This window comes from Girardinichthys multiradiatus, chromosome 2 (assembly GCF_021462225.1).
Source record: "Girardinichthys multiradiatus isolate DD_20200921_A chromosome 2, DD_fGirMul_XY1, whole genome shotgun sequence".
Lineage (NCBI taxonomy): Eukaryota > Metazoa > Chordata > Actinopteri > Cyprinodontiformes > Goodeidae > Girardinichthys > Girardinichthys multiradiatus.
The window spans coordinates 6974179-6994515 of NC_061795.1; the positions used below are offsets into that span (position 1 = coordinate 6974179).

The 20337-nt window shown below is 42.5% G+C and overlaps 2 non-coding genes across 2 annotated transcripts; both read right to left on the bottom strand.

Annotated features, from left to right (window-relative positions):
* Nucleotides 1–3618: 3618 nt before the first annotated feature.
* trnai-aau lies at nucleotides 3619–3692 on the bottom strand. The gene has a single exon. It is a non-coding gene; the product is annotated as a tRNA-Ile (tRNA).
* A 592-nt stretch (nucleotides 3693–4284) lies between these two features.
* Nucleotides 4285–4358, bottom strand: trnai-aau. The gene has a single exon. It is a non-coding gene; the product is annotated as a tRNA-Ile (tRNA).
* Nucleotides 4359–20337: the final 15979 nt, after the last annotated feature.

Here is a 20337-nt window from a genome sequence, read left to right on the forward strand (position 1 = left end):
ATTCTACAAGTCCAAGCACAGGTCATCTGGATTTATCACCAAAGTGAACATTTGATATTAAATTGCAGGTTGTAATTCAATTACTTTTACAAGCATAATTCACAAGGAGCTGTGTTTGAATGGAAAAGATTTAGACGTGATGAAAATACAAGAAAAACTTGCCTTTATTCACCTTTATTGTTGGATTGACATGGATTGACGTCGGAGAGCGCCTGGTGGCCGGGTTGCTCCTCGCGGGACCCGGCCGGGCCAAGCCCGAACGAGAGACGCGAGGCCATCCTCCAGTGGGCCCACCACCTGCAGGGGGAACCGTGAGGGACCGGTGCAAAGAGGATTGGGTGGCGGACGAAGGTGGAGACCTCAACGGCCCGATACCCGGATGCTTAGGCTGGCTCTAGGGACGTGGAATGTCACCTCGCTGGGGGGGAAGGAGTCTGAGCTTGTGCGGGAGGTCGAGAGATATCGACTAGAAATAGTCGGCCTCGCCTCCACGCACAGCGTGGGCTCTGGAACCCATCTCCTTGAGAGGGGTTGGACTCTCTTCTACTCTGGAGTGGCCCACGGGGAGAGGCGGCGGGCTGGTGTGGGTTTGCTTGTTGCCCCCCAGCTCAGCCGTCTCGTGTTGGGGTTTACCCCAGTGGATGAGAGGGTTGTATCCCTGCGCCTTCGGGTTGGGGAGAGGTCTCTGACTATCATTTCAGCCTACGGGCCGAGTGGTAGTGCAGAGTACCCTGCCTTCTTGGCGTCCCTGTCGGGGGTGCTGGATAGTGCCCCTCCCGGGGACTCCATTATTCTGCTGGGGGACTTCAACGCCCACGTGGGGAACGACAGTGACACCTGGAGAGGCGTGATCGGGAGGAATGGCCTCCCCGATCTGAATCCGAGTGGTGTTTTGTTATTGGACTTCTGCGCTAGTCACGGATTGTCCATAACGAACACCATGTTCAAACATAAGGGTGTCCATCAGTGCACTTGGCACCAGGACACCCTAGGCAGGAGGTCGATGATCGACTTTGTTGTCGTATCATCAGACCTTCGGCCGCATGTTTTGGACACTCGGGTGAAGAGAGGGGCTGAGCTGTCCAGTGATCATCACCTGGTGGTGAGTTGGATCCGCTGGAGGAGGAGAAAGCCGGACAGACTCGGCAGGCCCAAGCGCATAGTGAGGGTCTGCTGGGAACGCCTGGCGGAGCCCTCGGCCAGGGATGTATTCAACTCCCACCTCCGGGAGAGCTTCGACCAGATCCCGGGGGATGTTGGAGACATAGACTCAGAGTGGACCATGTTCTCTGCATCTATTGTCGATGCTGCTGCCCATAGCTGCGGCCGTAAGGTCTGCGGTGCCTGTCGTGGCGGCAATCCCAGAACCCGGTGGTGGACACCGGCAGTAAGGGATGCTGTTAAGCTGAAGAAGGAGTCCTATCGGCTGTGGTTGGCTTGTGGGACTCCTGAGGCGGCTGACGGGTACCGTGAGGCCAAGCGTGCTGCGGCCCGGGCTGTGGCAGAGGCAAAAACTCGGGCCTGGGAAGAGTTCGGTGAGGCCATGGAGAAGGACTACCGGTTGGCCTCGAAGCGATTCTGGCAAACCGTCCGACGCCTCAGGAGGGGGAAGCAGTGCTCTGCCAACACTGTTTATAGTGGGGGCGGGAGACTGCTGACCTCGATTGAGGACATTATCGGGCGGTGGAAGGAGTACTTCGAGGATCTCCTCAATCCTGCCATCACGCATTCCGTGGTGGAAACAGAGGCTGGGGACTCGGGGTTGGACTCTTTCATCACCCAGGCTGAAGTCAACGAGGTGGTTAAAAAGATCCGCGGTGGCAAGGCTTCGGGGGTGGATGAGATCCGCCCTGAGTACCTCAAGTCTCTGGATGTTGTAGGGCTGTCATGGTTGACACGCCTCTTCAACATTGCGTGGCGGTCGGGGACAGTGCCTCTGGACTGGCAGACTGGGGTGGTGGTCCCCCTTTATAAGAAGGGGGACCGGAGGGTGTGTTCCAACTACAGGGGGATCACACTCCTCAGCCTCCCTGGTAAGGCCTACGCCAGGGTATTGGAGAGGAGAGTCCGACCGATAGTCGAACCTCGGCTTCAGGAGGAACAGTGTGGTTTTCGTCCCAGCCGTGGAACACTGGACCAGCTCTATACCCTCTACAGGGTGCTCGAGGGTTCATGGGAGTTTGCCCAACCGGTTCACATGTGTTTTGTGGACCTGGAGAAGGCATTCGACTGTGTCCCTCGTGATGCCCTGTGGGGGGTGCTCCAGGAGTATGGAATCAGGGGCCCTTTATTAGGGGCCATCCGGTCCCTGTACGAGCGGAGCAGGAGTTTGGTCCGCATTGCCGGCACTAAGTCGGACCTGTTCCCAGTGCATGTTGGACTCCGGCAGGGCTGCCCTTTGTCACCGGTCCTGTTCATAACTTTTATGGACAGGATTTCTAGACGCAGCCAAGGGCCGGAGGGGGTCTGGTTTGGGGACCAGTGGATTTCGTCTCTTCTTTTTGCGGATGACGTGGTCCTGCTGGCCCCCTCTAGCCAAGACCTACAGCATGCGCTGTGGCGGTTCGCAGCCGAGTGTGAAGCTGCTGGGATGAGGATCAGCTCCTCCAAGTCCGAGGCCATGGTACTCGACCGGAAATGGGTGGCTTGTCCTCTTCAGGTTGGAGGGGAGTTCCTGCCTCAAGTGGAGGAGTTTAAGTATCTCGGGGTCTTGTTCACGAGTGAGGGAAGAATGGAGCGGGAGATCGACAGACGGATCGGTGCAGCTGCCACAGTAATGGGGGCGCTGTGCCGGTCCATTGTGGTGAAGAGAGAGCTGAGCCGAAAAGCAAAGCTCTCAATTTACTGGTCGGTCTACGTTCCTACCCTCACCTATGGCCATGAACTTTGGGTCATGACCGAAAGAACGAGATCACGGATACAAGCGGCTGAAATGAGCTTCCTCCGTAGGGTGGCCGGGCACTCCCTTAGAGATAGGGTGAGGAGCTCGGCCATCCGGGAGGGGCTCGGAGTAGAGCCGCTGCTCCTCCACATCGAGAGGAGCCAGTTGAGGTGGCTCGGGCATCTATACCGGATGCCTCCTGGACGCCTTCCTCGGGAGGTGTTCCAGGCACGTCCCACCGGGAGGAGGCCCAGGGGACGGCCCAGGACACGCTGGAGGGACTATGTCTCTCGGCTGGCCTGGGAACGCCTTGGGCTCCCCCTGGAGGAACTGGAGGAGGTGTCTGGAGAGAGGGACGTCTGGGCGTCTCTGCTGAGTCTGCTGCCCCCGCGACCCGGTCCTGGATAAGCGGAAGACGACGAACGAACGAACGAACGAACGAAAATACAAGAAAAACTTGCCTTTATTCACCTTTATTGTTGGATTGACATGGAAAGGTTAATGCAGTGTTATTTATTCATTTTGTTCTGCGCTAGACTACCAATTTTAGGAAAGAATATGCTGAAAAGTTTTTTAAATTGTTTCATGTTATTGAGTCACAAATAAAGACACAAAGTTGCCTGAAGAAAAAGCTTTGGAACCACTTTAATCCTGACAAGCTCTCATAGCCAGCAACTAGCTTGTGTGTTTATCTTGTATAATTTGAAACTTTCTTGTCAAACAAACACATTTGTGACTGGCCAGTATGGGGATTGAACCCATGACCTTGGTGTTATTAGCACCACACTCTGACCAACTGAGCTAACTGGCCCTGCAAAGCATTTTTTTAGAGCCATGAAAAAAAAGTCAGAACCTTTCTAGAGACAACATTTTACCTCAGTACTGACATGCAACCAATTAGCAATTCACATTTTACAAATCTACTCATGTTGTGCTGGTCAACGATTTGACCCAAAATCAATAGAATTCTACAAGTCCAAGCACAGGTCATCTGGATTTATCACCAAGGTGAACATTTGCTAATAAATTGCAGGTTGTAATTCAATTACCTTTACAAGCATAATTCACAAGGAGCTGTGTTTGAATGGAAAAGATTTAGACGTGATGAAAATACAAGAAAAACTTGCCTTTATTCACCTTTATTGTTGGATTGACATGGAAAGGTTAATGCAGTGTTATTTATTCATTTTGTTCTGCGCTAGACTACCAATTTTAGGAAAGAATATGCTGAAAAGGTTTGTAAATTGCTTCATGTTATTGAGTCACAAATAAAGACACAAAGTTGTCTGAAGAAAAAGCTTTTGAACCATTTTTATCCTGACAAGCTCTCACAGCCAGCAACTAGATGGTGTGTTAATCTGGTATAATTTGAAACTTTCTTGTCAAACAAACACATTTGTGACTGGCCAGTATGGGGATTGAACTCATGCCCTTGGTGTTATTAGCACCACACTCTGACCAACTGAGCTAACTGGCCCTGCAAAGCATTTTTTAGAGCCATGAAAAAAAAAGTCAGAACCTTTCTAGAGACAACATTTTACCTCAGTACTGACATGCAACCAATAAGCAATTCACATTTTACAAATCTACTCATGTTGTGCTGGTCAAGGTTTTGACCCAAAATCAATAGAATTCTACAAGTCCAAGCACAGGTCATCTGGATTTATCACCAAGGTGAACATTTGATAATAAATTGCAGGGCGAAATACAATTACTTTTACAAGCATAATTCACAAGGAGCTGTGTTTGAATGGAAAAGATTTAGACGTGATGAAAATACATGAAAAACTTGCCTTTATTCACCTTTATTGTTGGATTGACATGGAAAGGTTAATGCAGTGTTATTTATTCATTTTGTTCTGCGCTAGACTACCAATTTTAGGAAAGAATATGCTGAAAAGGATTGTAAATTGTTTCATGTTATTGAGTCACAAAAAAAGACACAAAGTTGCCTGAAGAAAAAGCTTTGGAACCACTTTAATCCTTACAGCCTTTCATAGCCAGCAACTAGCTTGTGTGTTAATCTTGTATAGATTTAAACTTTCTTGTCAAACAAACACATTTGTGACTGGCCAGTAAGTGGATTGAACCCATGACCTTTGTGTTATTAGCACCACAGTCTGACCAACTGAGCTAACCGGCCCTGCAAAGCATTCTTTTAAAGCCATGAAAAAAATAGTCAGAACCTTTCTAGAGACAACATTTTACCTCAGTACTGACATGCAACCAATTAGCAATTCATATTTTACAAATCTACTCATGTTGTGCTGGTCAAGGTTTTGAACAAAATCAATAGAATTCTACAAGTCCAAGCACAGGTCATCTGGATTTATCACCAAGGAGGCCCTTTGATATTAATTTGCAGGTTGAAATCCAATTATTTTTACAAGCATAATTCACAATGAGCTGTTTTTGAATGGAAAAGATTTAGACGTGATGAAAATACAAGAAAAACTTGCCTTTATTCACCTTTATTGTTGGATTTACATGGAAAGGTTGAGGCAGTGTTATTTATTCATTTTGTTCTGCGCTAGACTACCAACTTTAGGAAAGAATATGCTGAAAAGTTTTGTAAATTGCTTCATGTTATTGAGTCACAAATAAAGACACAAAGTTGTCTGAAAAAAAGGCTTTTTAACCACTTTAATCCTGATAAGCTCTCATAGCCAGCAACTAGCTTGTGTGTTAATCTTGTACAGGTCCTTCTCAAAATATTAGCATATTGTGATAAAGTTCATTATTTTCCATAATGTCATGATGAAAATTTAACATTCATATATTTTAGATTCATTGCACACTAACTGAAATATTTCAGGTCTTTTATTGTCTTAATACGGATGATTTTGGCATACAGCTCATGAAAACCCAAAATTCCTATCTCACAAAATTAGCATGTCATTAAAAGGGTCTCTAAACGAGCTATGAACCTAATCATCTGAATCAACGAGTTAACTCTAAACACCTGCAAAAGATTCCTGAGACCTTTAAAACTCCCAGCCTGGTTCATCACTCAAAACCCCAATCATGGGTAAGACTGCCAACCTGACTGCTGTCCAGAAGGCCACTATTGACACCCTCAAGCAAGAGGGTAAGACACAGAAAGACTTTTCTGAACAAATAGGCTGTTCCCAGAGTGCTTTATCAAGGCACCTCAGTGGGAAGTCTGTGGGAAGGAAAAAGTGTGGCAGAAAACGCTGCACAACGAGAAGAGGTGACCGGACCCTGAGGAAGATTGTGGAGAAGGGCCGATTCCAGACCTTGGGGGACCTGCGGAAGCAGTGGACTGAGTGTGGAGTAGAAACATCCAGAGCCAACGTGCACAGGCGTGTGCAGGAAATGGGCTACAGGTGCTGCATTCAAGCAGCACTGGACTGTTGCTCAGTGGTCCAAAGTACTTTTTTCGGATGAAAGCAAATTCTGCATGTCATTCGGAAATCAAGGTGCCAGAGTCTGGTGGAAGACTGGGGAGAAGGAAATGCCAAAATGCCAGAAGTCCAGTGTCAAGTACCCACAGTCAGTGATGGTCTGGGGTGCCGTGTCAGCTGCTGGTGTTGGTCCACTGTGTTTTATCAAGGGCAGGGTCAATGCAGCTATCCATCAGGAGATTTTGGAGCACTTAATGCTTCCATCTGCTGAAAAGCTTTATGGAGATGAAGATTTCATTTTTCAGCACGACCTGGCACCTGCTCACAGTGCCAAAACCACTGGTAAATGGTTTACTGACCATGGTATCACTGTGCTCAATTGGCCTGCCAACTCTCCTGACCTGAACCCCATAGAGAATCTGTGGGATATTGTGAAGAGAACGTTGAGAGACTCAAGACCCAACACTCTGGATGAGCTAAAGGCCGCTATTGAAGCAACCTGGGCCTCCATAAGACCTCAGCAGTGCCACAGGCTGATTGCCTCCATGCCACGCCGCATTGAAGCAGTCATTTCTGCAAAAGGATTCCCGACCAAGTATTGAGTGCATAACTGTACATGATTATTTGAAGATTGACGTTTTTTGTATTAAAAACACTTTTCTTTGATTGGTTGGATGAAATATGCTAATTTTGTGAGATAGGAATTTTGGGTTTTCATGAGCTGTATGCCAAAATCATCCGTATTAAGACAATAAAAGACCTGAAATATTTCAGTTAGTGTGCAATGAATCTAAAATAAATGAATGTTAAATTTTCATCATGACATTATGGAAAATAATGAACTTTATCACAATATGCTAATATTTTGAGAAGGACCTGTATAATTTGAAACTTTCTTGTCAAACAAACACATTTGTGACTGGCCCAGAGATTGAACCCATGACCTTGGCATTATTAGCACCACACTCTGACCAACTGAGCTAACCGGCCCTGCACAGCATTGTTTTAGAGCCATGAAAAAAAAAGTCACAGAACTTTTCTAGAGACAACAATTTACCTCAGTACTGACATGCAACCAATTAGCAATTCATATTTTACAAATTTACTCATGTTGTGCTGGTCAAGGTTTTGACCCAAAATCAATAGAATTCTACAAGTCCAAGCACAGGTCATCTGGATTTATCACCAAGGTGGCCATTTGATATTAAATTGCACGTTGAAATTCAGTTACTTTTTTACATTACAGTTACATTTTTTTAGAGCCATGAAAAAAAAATTCAGAACCTTTCTAGAGACAACATTTTACCTCAGCACTGACATGCACCCAATTAGCAATTCATATTTGCATATTAATGCAGTGTTATTTATTCATTTTGTTCTGCGCTAGACTACCAACTTTAGGAAAGAATATGCTGGGTGAAAAACCACCTTTTTAGTGGAGCTAAAAACTCAGCCACCGTGTCTTGGAGGTACAATAACTTTCTTTGCAGTCAGTTTCTGTCCAGTTTCAAAAACTCCTATCTTTCTAACTTTCATAAATATCCTGCCAGTGATTGACATACTTCTTTTGGTTTTCCCATTGTAAATACTTGTACATAGTTTTATTTTATGCCTTTATTGTCTTGTAATCTTGATCTGTTTGAATGTTCTTTTTTTCCACATTCTTTTTAAAATGCTATTTCTAATTTTCAAAATAAACTTTGTGTTTAGAAATTTAAATGAAGTTGATGTATTGTTAGGTTAAATGGAAATTAAATACATTGGTGACAAAGATGATTTGGAAATTTATTAGAACAGCTTAAAACTTTAAGAAACTATCTGAAGAAAACATATTTATTTATTTATTATATAGCCCCTTATTTTGGTGCCATTCTTTGGAAAACAGTCTGTCCATTCTCTGTGCCCTCCTCTCTTCTGGTTCTCTCTGTACCCTCATGTCCTCATGAGTTTTTAGCTCCAGTAAAAAGGTGGTCATTCTCACCCCTGAGCTTAATAAACTGGCACGTCTGCTCCTTTGTCCCTAAAAACCAAAAACAACCAAAAAACCATCTTACTTAATATCAGTGTAAAAAAAGCGTTTTTTAATTTTACATTTGTCTTAATTTGCAGAACATATTAAAATATTCCTATGCAAATGCCTAAAACAAGCTCTTTCAAACTTTTCACTTCTTTGCTGAGAATTGCTTGCATTTGAAAGTGTATTTCTCTTCAGCTGTACCTGGAATCATGAATTATAATGCTAGTTGAATTACAAATATACTTTTAAAAACACATATAGCACAGTTTTTTTGATCTCTGCTGGTCTCTGTCAGCCAGCCGTAGCACTGACTTACAGCAAAAGACAACCTCGTTCGTGTGTTTACAGACGAACGAGGTTGTCTTTTGCTGGCTCCTTCAGTTGGAACCAGCAGTTATGAGGTAGAGGCAAAATAAATGCAACATGATAAGTGTTATAAAGGCATTCAGAGCAAAACTGTGTTTTTACATCCAGCAAATTAAGAACCTAAGATTTCAGCACTTTACTTTAGCTGCAAAGACCCTGGAAAGACATTCAGTGGTAAAAAAAAAACAGTTGAAAACACATAGACACTGATATCTGTTAGGCAACAAATCACATTCTTCAAAAATACAGTATGCACATATTTTAAGATTGTCTGAGTGTTTCATAGAAGTTTCATATTTGTTGAAAATGTTTATGAATTTCTGGGAATAAATTTTTTTTTTTCGTTTTTACACTCAATTTAATCAGAATCAGAATCAGAATCAGCTTTATTGCCAAGTTCGTACATACAAACAAGGAATTTGACTCTGGTACACTTTGCTCTTTGGTTTTGTTTTTGTATTACAGAATATACATATTTACAATGTACAATATACACATATATAATAAAAAGGTGCATTTGCAACATCTGTATGCTGTTGTTTTGTACTCTATTGAATGTTCAACAGAGAAACAGCCTGGGGGAAGAAACTGTCTCTGTGGCGGCTGGTTTTAACCGCTGGCTGTCTAGGTGGTGTCCAGAAAACAATGTGGGCTACATTGATAATTGGCAAACATTTTGGGGAAAACCTGGTCTGATCCGGAGAGACAGCATCCATCCCACTTTGGATGGAGCAGCTCTTCTTTCTAGGAATCTGGCCGAATTTATTAGTTCTCCAAACCTCTGACAATCTAGGGTTCAGACCAGGAAGCAGGGTCGTAGTTTAACACTCCTCTCTGCAGCTTCTGTACTGCTACCCACCCATTACCCTATTAAGACAGTGTCTCGCCCATGGCCAAAATTGAATAGATTAAAAAATAATCTAAAAGGAGGAAATCAGGAAAATCTAATAAAAATAAACAAACTCAGACAAAAAAAAAAAAAACTATTAAATGCGGCTTATTCAACATAAGATCTCTCTCTTCAAAGACTTTGCTAGTTAGTGACCTGATTTGTGACAATCAGATTGATTTATTTTGCCTCAAAGAAACCTGGCTGCAGCAAGAGGATTATGTTACTTTAAATGAGTCAACTCCTACTAATTATTTAAATTTTCACATTCCTCCAAATACTGGGCGAGGAGGAGGAGTAGCAACCATCTTTCAGTCTGATTTATTGACTAGTCCCAGACCAATCAATAGCTACAACTCTTTTGAATATTTAATCCTTAGTTTTCCTCATCCAAATTGCACAGCACTAATACCACTTCTGTTTGTTGTTTTGTACTGTCCACCAGGCCCTTACTCTAAATTTTTAGATCAGTTTTCAGATCTTTTATCTGATTTAGTGCTAAATACAGATAAGGTTATTATAGTTAGAACAGGAGAACAAGAAAGCAATCCTTTCAGATTCTGAAACGCATGCCGGCACTCCTCAGACCACGTAAAAGGTTTAGAAGGACTGGTCGAAGCAGTTAAAGGGGCCGCTACCGTAGAAAAATTCTTACAAAAGCGACGATAGAACCCGGCCATCCCCAGGAATCGACGGAGCTCCCTTCTGTTAGAAGGAACTGGAAAGTCAGAGATGGCTTTGACTTTAGCATCTACAAGACGCACCTGACCTCCACCAACTTGTTGACCAAGGTAGAGAGTGGTACCTTTACCAAACTCACATTTTGAGCGTCAGTGAGCCGGCTGCGAGGAGTTTGTAAACCTCAAGCAAGGTAGCAAGATGGTCAGTCCAATCACTGGAGTATATAACAATGTCATCTAGGTACACTCGGCAGTTCGGCACACCTCCCAGTACTTTATTTACAAGCCTTTGAAACGCAGCTGGAGCATTACATAACCCAAAAGGCATTACTGTGTACTGAAAAAAAACTGTCAGTAAAGCAGAAGTATCAGAGGCCCTTTTCGTTAATGGTACTTCCTAGTACCCCTTTAGCATGTCAAGTTTGGTGACATATGTAGCTGGCCTCACATCATCGATACAGTCATTGATGAGGGATAAGGGATATGCATCAAGGACTGTTACAGCATTCACTTTTTGAAAGTCAGTACAGAACCTTGGGGTTCCATCAGCCTTCATGTCCAATAAACATGGAGAACTCCATGGGCTACAACTTTGAATAGCAAGTCCATTTTTAACAAGGTACCTCACTTCCTGTTTCATAAGTTCTCTTTTTGTAGGATTGACACAGTATGCTCGCAGTTTAATAGGTACCGGATTGGTAAGAACCATGTCATGAGGCAGTACATTTGTTTGGGTAGGAACATCACTGAATAGACATCGCAAGTCCAGCATGAGTTTCTCAACGTCTTGAGCCTGGTCAGTTGGTAAATGTGACAAATAGTGGGGTAGGTTAGACAAAACCTCACTATTATTAAGCCTTGCAAGCTGGGAAGCACCTTTAGCATGACCCACTCCTCATCGGTAGGATTTGAAGCCATACAGGCTATGGGTGAAACTGAGTCAACCTGACTTTCAGAAACTTGATCATTTTCTCTTGAGTGATACAGTTTCATCATGCTGATATGACAGAGTCTAGTTTTGCGGTGTCGGTCGGGAGTCTGGACAACATAATTTGTCTCACTAACCTTCTTCTCTACCACATATGGTCCAGAAAATGTTGTCTCCAGAGAAGAACCAAGGATAGGTAGCAAGACCAAAACCTTATCACCTGGATGAAATTCACGAGCCACAGCATTCTGATCATAGTGCTTTTTCATTCTACTCTGTTTCGAAGTTAAAGCCTCTCGAGCAAAAGAGCAAACTTTCTGAAGACGCTCCCTCATTTTTGCCACATACACCTAACTATTTTAGAAGGGGGCAACCAGCTTGTCTTTAAGTACATTTAAAGGCCCTCTAACTTCATGTCCAAACACAAGCTCAGCAGGACTAAAACCTAAAGATTCTTGCACTGCCTCCCATACTGCAAATAACAGAAGTGGGATACCTTCATCCCAGTCCCTCCCTGTATCCATACAGTATTTGTGTAACATGGATTTTAAAGTTTGGTGAAATCTTTCAAGTGCACCCTGACTTTCAGGATGGTAAGGGCTTGACGTGACATGCTCTGCACCTAACTCCTTTAGTGCATGAGCAAAGGCCCTAGATTTAAAGTTGGTGCCCTGGTCAGTCTGGACAATCCTAGGAAGACCAAACACTGAAAATAACTTTACCAGTGCTTTTGTTTTGACAGGAGCGGTGATCCTCCTCAAAGTCACAGCCTCAGGAAACCTGGTGGAAGTACACATTATGGTTAATATGAACTGGTTTCCACTCTTAGACTTTGGCAAGGGACCTACACAATTAACTATCACCCTTCCAAATGGTTCACCCATTACAGGAATTGGGGACAAAGGAGCAGGAGGAATGACCTGATTTGGTTTGCCAGCAACTTGGCAAACATGGCAGGTATGAAAAAAGCGTGAAACATCACACTTGAGTCCTGGCCAAAAGTAGTGTTTAAGAACTTTGTTATAGGTTTTATTTATGCCCAAATGCCCCGACAGTGGATGATCATGTGCTAAAGCTAGCACCTGCATCCGGTACACTGTTGGCACCACCACGTGATACACAGCATCCTAATGTTATGGTTGTCACCAGTCCAGCGACGCAGTAGGAGACCCTTCTCAACAACTTACACCACCTTCTTTTTTTGGGTTTCCTCCTGGTTAAGAACAGAACCACAACAGTTCACCAGGGTCATGTCCTGTTTCTGTGCAGCAATAAACTCCTCCCTGGAAGCGGGAAAATGTGTTATGTCTGGTTCTGGAAGAGGGAGCACATTTTCAGCTTTGTTAGGATTACCCCCGGAACTAGCAGCTTCAGGAGAGGTTTCTGTGGCAAGAAAAGAAAAAAAAAAACACAATCCAGCAGACATGTAAAAGGTGGATTTTAACATTCATGTTGACACTGAAAGTTATAGCTTAAATATAGCCTTTAATGCTATCTTAGACTCAATTGGCTTTGCTCAAAACATTAACAAACCCACCCATCTTTGCCTTCATTCTCTGGACCTTGTGCTGAGTGTAAAGACATAACAATATTTTCTCATAACCTTGTCCTGTCTGACCATTTTTTAATAACCTTTGAGTTTAATTTAACTGAGTACTCCACACCTGAAAGAAAATTTAATTATAGTAGATCATTATCAAACTAGAATCTGTTCTATTTTTGATTTCCTCATTATCACAGAAAAGCACAGTGGAGAGCAATAATTATGTTTCTTCCCCTTCACAAATTGATTCTCTTGTTCATAGTGTTACTTCATCCTTGCGTGGTGCATTAGACAATGCAGCCCCCTTGAAAAAGAAGGTAACTATTCATAGGGGGCTAGCTCCATGGTTTAATTCAGAGCTGCGTACTTTAAAGCACAATGTTAGAAAATTGGAGAGAAAATGGCATTCTATACACCTAGAGAATTCCTACTTAATCTGGAAAAATAGCTTACTGTTGTATAAAAAGACACTTCACCAAGCTAGAACAGCTTATTTCTCATCATTAATAGAATAGAACAAGAATAATCCTAGGTTTCTCTTTAGTACAGTTGCTAAATTTACACAGAGTCATAGCTCAGTTGAGCCATCCATTCCCTTAGCTCTCAGCAGTCATGACTTTATGGGATTCTTCCAAAATAAAATTGATTTTATAAAAAAAAATCTTTGACATACTTCCGAAGATGATTACTTCATCCTCAGCAAGTGAGACAACATTGGAAGTAACCGTAGAACCTTCTTGGACTGCTTTGATCCTGTGGAGCTTCCTGAATTATCAGAAAAATTAGCTTCATCTAAACATTCAACTTGTATGTTAGACCCAATCCCAACCAAATTATTTAAGGAAGTGTTCCCTCTGATTACCAGCCCCATTTTAGGTATGATTAACCTATCCTTAGTAAATGGATATGTACCACTGGCTTTTAAGGTAGCTGTAAATAAACCTTTACTTAAGAAACCTTCGCTTGATCGAGATGACTTGAAAAATTACAGACCTACAGTACAGACCAAAAGTTTGGACACACCTTCTCATTCAAAGAGTTCTCTTTATTTTCATGACTATGAATATTGTAGCTTCACACTGAAGGCATCAAAACTATGAATGGAATTAACATGTGGAATTATATACTGAACAAAAAAGTGTGAAACAACTGAAAATATGTCTTATATTCTAGGTTCTTCAAAGTAGCCACCTTTTGCTTTGATTACTGCTACGCACACTCTTGGCATTCTGTTGATGAGCTTCAAGAGGTAGTCACCTGAAATGCTTTTCACTTCACAGGTGTGCCCTGTCAGGTTTAATAAGTGGGATTTCAAGCCTTATAAATGGGGTTGGGACCATCAGTTGTGTTGTGCAGGAGGTGGATACAGTACACAGCTGATAGTCCTACTGAATAGACTGTTAGAATTTGTATTATGGCAAGAAAAAAGCAGCTAAGTAAAGAAACACAAGTGGCCATCATTACTTTAAGAAATGAAGGTCAGTCAGTCCAAACAATTGGGAAAACTTTGAAAGTGTCCCCAAATGCAGTCGCAAAAACCATCAAGCACTACAAAGAAACTGGCTCACATAAGGACCGCCCCAGGAAAGGAGGACCAAGAGTCACCTCTGCTGCGGACGATAAGTTCATCCAAGTAACCAGCCTCAGAAATCGCAGGTTCACAGCAGCTCAGATTAGAGAACAGGTCAATGCCACACAGAGTTCTAGCAGCAGACACATCTCTAGAACAACTGTTAAGAGGAGACTGTGTGAATCAGGCCTTCATGGTAGAAAAGCTGCTAGGAAACCACTGCAGAGGACAGGCAACAAGCAGAAGAGACTTGTTTGGGCTAAAGAACACAAGGAATGGACATTAGACCAGTGGAAATCTGTGCTTTGGTCTGATGAGTCCAAGTTTGAGATCTTTGGTTCCAACCACCGTGTCTTTGTGCGACGCAGAAGAGGTGAACGGATGGACTCTACACGCCTGGTTCCCACCATGAAGCATGGAGGAGGAGGTGTGATGGTGTGGGGGTGCTTTGCTGGTGACACTGTTGGGGATTTATTCAAAATTGAAGGCATGCTGAACCAGCATGGCTACCACAGCATCTTGCAGCGGCATGCTATTCCATCCGGTTTGCGTTTAGTTGGACCATTTATTTTTCAACAGAACAATGACCGCAAACACACCTCCAGGCTGTGTAAGGGCTATTTGACCAAGAAGGAGAGTGATGGGGTGCTGCGCCAGATGACCTGGCCCCCACAGTCACCGAACCTGAACCCAATCGAGATGGTTTGGGGTGAGCTGGACCGCAGAGTGAAGGCAAAAGGGCCAACAAGTGCTAAGCATCTCTGGGAACTCCTTCAAGACTGTTGGAAAACCATTTCAGGTGACTACCTCTTGAAGCTCATCAACAGAATGCCAAGGGTGTGTGGAGCAGTAATCAAAGCAAAAGGTGGCTACTTTGGAGAACCTAGAATATAAGACATATTTTCAGTTGTTTCACACTTTTTTGTTCAGTATACAATTCCACATGCGTTAATTCATAGTTTTGATGACTTCAGTGTGAAGCTACAATATTCATAGTCATGAAAATAAAGAAAACTCTTTGAATGAGAAGATGTGTCCAAAATTTTGGTCTGTACTGTATATATATATATATATATATATATATATATATATATATATGATTCCACCGTCCTTGTTCTTAAGTTAGTTAACCCTATTCTTGCCTCCTTCAGCTCTTTCTAAATGTCATCTGACTTTGATCTATGGAAGTCTTGTCGCTTTTAACCCTTTTTTCTATCTCTTTTTGCCGAGAAGGGACGCAAAAAGGTTCTCATGGTGAACATTAGGTGCATAAATATTTCACCATGTAATTCTCCTTTTAATAATACAATTTTACCTTTTGGTTCTTTAAATAAAGAAAACTCTTTGAATCAGAAGGTGTGTCCAAACGTTTGGTCTGTACTGTATATCCAATCTTCCTTTCTTATCTAAAATTCTTGAGAAAATAGTTGCTAATCAAATGTGTGAGCATTTACACAGCAATGACCTGTTTGAAGAGTTTCAGTCAGGCTTCAGAGCTCATCATAGCACTGAAACAGCTCTGCTGAAAGTCAGTAATGATATTCTCCTAGCCTCAGATAATGGACTTGTGTCTGTATTTATCCTGCTAGATCTCAGTGCTGCATTTGATACAGTCGATCACAATATTCGCTTAGAAATGCTGGAATATGCTGTAGGGATCTGGGGAACAGCACTAGGCTGGTTTAAATCTTATTTGTCTGACAGATTCCAGTTTGCTCATGTAAATGATAAATCATCTTTAAACTCCAGGGTTAATTGTGGAGTACCACAGGGTTCAGTGTCAATTCTCTTTACTATATACTGGTCCTTCTCAAAATATTAACATATTGTGATAAAGTTAATTATTTTCCATGTCATGATGAAAATTTAACATGCATATATTTTAGATTCATTGCACACTAACTGAAATATTTCAGGTCTTTTATTGTCTTAATACGGATGATTTTGGCATACAGCTCATGAAAACCCAAAATTCCTATCTCACAAAATTAGCATATCATTAAAAGGGTCTCTAAACGAGCTATGAAACTAATCATCTGAATCAACGAGTTAACTCTAAACACCTGCAAAATATTCCTGGGGCCTTTAAAACTCCCAGCCTGGTTCATCACTCAAAACCCCAATCATGGGTAAGACTGCCGACCTGACTGCTGTCCAGAAGGCCACTATTGACACCCTCAAGCAAGAGGGTAAGACACAGAAAGAAATTTCTGTACAAATAGGCTGTTCACAGAGTGCTGTATCAAGGCACCTCAGTGGGAAGTCTGTGGGAAGGAAAAAGTGTGGCAGAAAACGCTGCACAACGAGAAGAGGTGACCGGACCCTGAGGAAGATTGTGGAGAAGGGCCAATTCCAGACCTTGGGGGACCTGCGGAAGCAGTGGACTGAGTGTGGAGTAGAAACATCCAGAGCCACCGTGCACAGACGTGTGCAGGAAATGGGCTACAGGTGCCGCATTCCCCAGACCTGGGCTACAGAGAAGCAGCACTGGACTGTTGCTCAGTGGTCCAAAGTACTTTTTTCAGATGAAAGCAAATTCTGCATGTCATTCAGAAATCAAGGTGCCAGAGTCTGGAGGAAGACTGGGGAGAAGGAAATGCCAAAATGCCAGAAGTCCAGTGTCAAGTACCCACAGTCAGTGATGGTCTGGGGTGCCGTGTCAGCTGCTGGTGTTGGTCCACTGTGTTTTATCAAGGGCAGGGTCAATGCAGCTAGCTATCAGGAGATTTTGGAGCACTTCATGCTTCCATCTGCTGAAAAGCTTTATGGAGATGAAGATTTCATTTTTCAGCACGACCTGGCACCTGCTCACAGTGCCAAAACCACTGGTAAATGGTTTACTGACCATGGTATGTGCTCAATTGGCCTGCCAACTCTCCTGACCTGAACCCCATAGAGAATCTGTGGGATATTGTGAAGAGAATGTTGAGAGACTCAAGACCCAACACTCTGGATGAGCTAAAGGACGCTATCGAAGCATCCTGGGCCTCCATAAGACCTCAGCAGTGCCACAGGCTGATTGCCTCCATGCCACGCCGCATTGAAGCAGTCATTTCTGCCAAAGGATTCCCGACCAAGTATTGAGTGCATAACTGTACATGATTATTTGAAGGTTGAAGTTTTTTGTATTAAAAACACTTTTCTTTTATTGGTCGGATGAAATATGCTAATTTTGTGAGATAGGAATTTTGGGTTTTCATGAGCTGTATGCCAAAATCATCCGTATTAAGACAATAAAAGACCTGAAATATTTCAGTTAGTGTGCAATGAATCTAAAATATATGAATGTTAAATTTTCATCATGACATTATGGAAAATAATGAACTTTATCACAATATGCTAATATTTTGAGAAAGACCTGTATATGCTTCCAATAGGTAAAATTATCCGGCAGCATAGAATAAATTTTCACTATTACGCTGATGATACTCAGCTTTACTTATCCATGAATCCTGATGAGCCCAACCAGTTAGACAGACTATAAGCATGTCTTGAAGACATAAAAACTTGGATGACTTTAAATTTTCTGCTTCTAAATTCAGACAAGAAAGAAGTTGTCGTCTTTGGACCCGAGTCTTTAAAAAAGAAACTGCTTAGTCAATCACTTAACCTGGATGGCATTAAATTGACCTCCAATAATAAAGTAAAAAACCTTGGTGCTATTTTTAACCACGACATGTTATTTAAATCCCATATTAAACAGGTTTATAGGGTTTCCTTCTTTCATCTCCGGAACATTGTCAAAATTAGAAATATCCTGTCCAGGAGTGACGCTGAAAAACTAGTCCATGCATTTGTTACTTCAAGGCTGGACTATTGTAATTCATTACTATCAGGATGTCCACAAAATGCTGTTCAAAGCATTCAGCTGATTCAAAATGCTGCAGCAAGAGTTCTGATGAAAATTAAAAAGAGAGATCATATTTCTCCTACTTTAGCTTCCCTTCATTGGCTCCCTGTTAAATCCAGAATAAAATTAAAAATTATCCTCCTCACATAGCCTTTAATGATCTAGCTCCATCATACATCAGAGATCTGATTGTTCCATACATTCCTAACAGAGCACTTCGTTCTCTGACTGCAGGTTTACTGGTGGTTCCTAGAGTCTCTAGAAGTAGAATGGGAGGCAGATATTTTAGTTCTCAGGCTCCTCTCCTGTGGAACCAGCTCCCAGTTTTACTCCGTGACGCAGACACCCTGTCTACTTTTAAGGCTAGGCTTAAAACTTTCCTTTTTGATAAAGCTTATAGTTAGAGTGGCTTAGGTTATCCTGAGCTATCTTCCTTATTTTTTACCTCCATCTTCTTCCCTCCCTGTTGGATGGAGTAAGGGGGAGTCAGGTTTAGCCTAAAGCGGCTCAGTTATGGTTGAGGTGCAAACACACCCTCCATTTCTGCTACCTATATGACCCCGTCTCTTTTCCAATGGTTATGGTCAATCTGACAGAGAGAGATATCCCAATCGTTGTGGTTTTTAGTATAACAATGGCCATCAGTGGTCTATAGATGGACAAACTGTCTACTTTTAAGGCTAGGCATAAAACTTTCCTGTTTGATAAAGATTATAGTTAGAGTGGCTTAGGTTATCCTGAGCTCTCTCTGTAGTTATGCTGCTATAGGCTTAGGCTGCTGGAAGACATAATGACCACTTTCACCCTCTTCTCTACATTCTCACACCACTCTCTAATTCTGCATTATTTGCTGTTATTTCAGTTTTTAACTTTATGTTCTCCCTCTTTTCTCATCCTAGAAGCTACAACTGGCCTGACTCTGTGTCTACTTGTGACACCTTTCTGGAGAGGGGCATCGTCCAAGCTTCTGCTGGCAACAACTTAATGCTCACCCTCTACCGATGACCCACATGGCCCTGTCTTTCAGTGTTTAACCCTTTCTCTCTCCTAGATATGGCAATTGACTGAGCTTCTACTGTGACTAACTCTATGTGCTCTCCTTCAGACTAACCTTGAAAACTGGCACAGAGTTTATCTCTTCATTCTTTCTAGGTGAAATGACTAAAGGAGCTACATCCACTAACATTTACTTTTCCTTCCCATAGAAAGGACTCCTGAATCAGTGCTTCTTTGTTCTCTTTGTGTCTCTGCTCTGTTCTCTCAAACCCCAGTCGGTCGTGGCAGATGGCTGTCCACACTGAGCCTGGTTCTGCTGGAGGTTTGTTCCTGTTAAAAGGGAGTTTTTCCTCTCTGCTGTCGCTACATGCATGCTCAGTATGAGGGATTGCTGCAAAGTTAATGCCAGGGACTGTCCACTGTCGCTACATGCTCATCCAGGAGGAGTGAATGCTGCAAATCTCTGACTCGATGCAATCTGCTGGGTTTCCTTAGACAGTGTTGTGAATTGGCGCTATATAAATAAAGTGAATTGAATTGAATTATTTATTTATTTACTTTTACAATTTCTGAAATACATAATGCAATGAATACATATGTTTTTGATTTAATTCATTTCCTTCATTGATTAGTTATTACACACAATATATGTTCTGTGTTACCATTTTAATGTTATACAGTTTCCAAAGAAGTATTTTCACTGGTTCTATAGGGAAATTAGCTACGTGAATAAATGTAATTAAACGTGAGTAATTCTCCACCACTTTTATGGATACAAGTAGCATAGAGAAGACAAAGGAGCACTGCATTACAGCATTACAGAAAATACACTACTATTGTGTAATTTAAATTTAGTGTTAAAGTAACCTCAGGGTTCCAGACTATCAATCTCTAATGAAAGGCAGAAGTAATTACTGCTTTAACCCTCTGCATCCTTGTGTTCAGATCACTGAGACTGCCTTGGTTATTGTATTTAGGTTAAGTCTCTCATCACAGTTTAACCTTCGAGTAAAGAAGAGGTGCCTTCCTTCTCCTTCTGGTCAAGTCCCACTGCTTTCCCTCACTTGCTGCTGGATTTATGGACGAGCTTTAAAGTCAGATGTAGAGCAGCACATTAGGCAGATCATAGTGGCCTGCATGGAATTACTATTTTCACTTTAATGTGCAAGAGGAAAATGAATTAAAGGAAACACATGTGATACTAGGCTTGAAGCACAATCTTTGGTCACACAAAATGTAGTAAGAGGACATC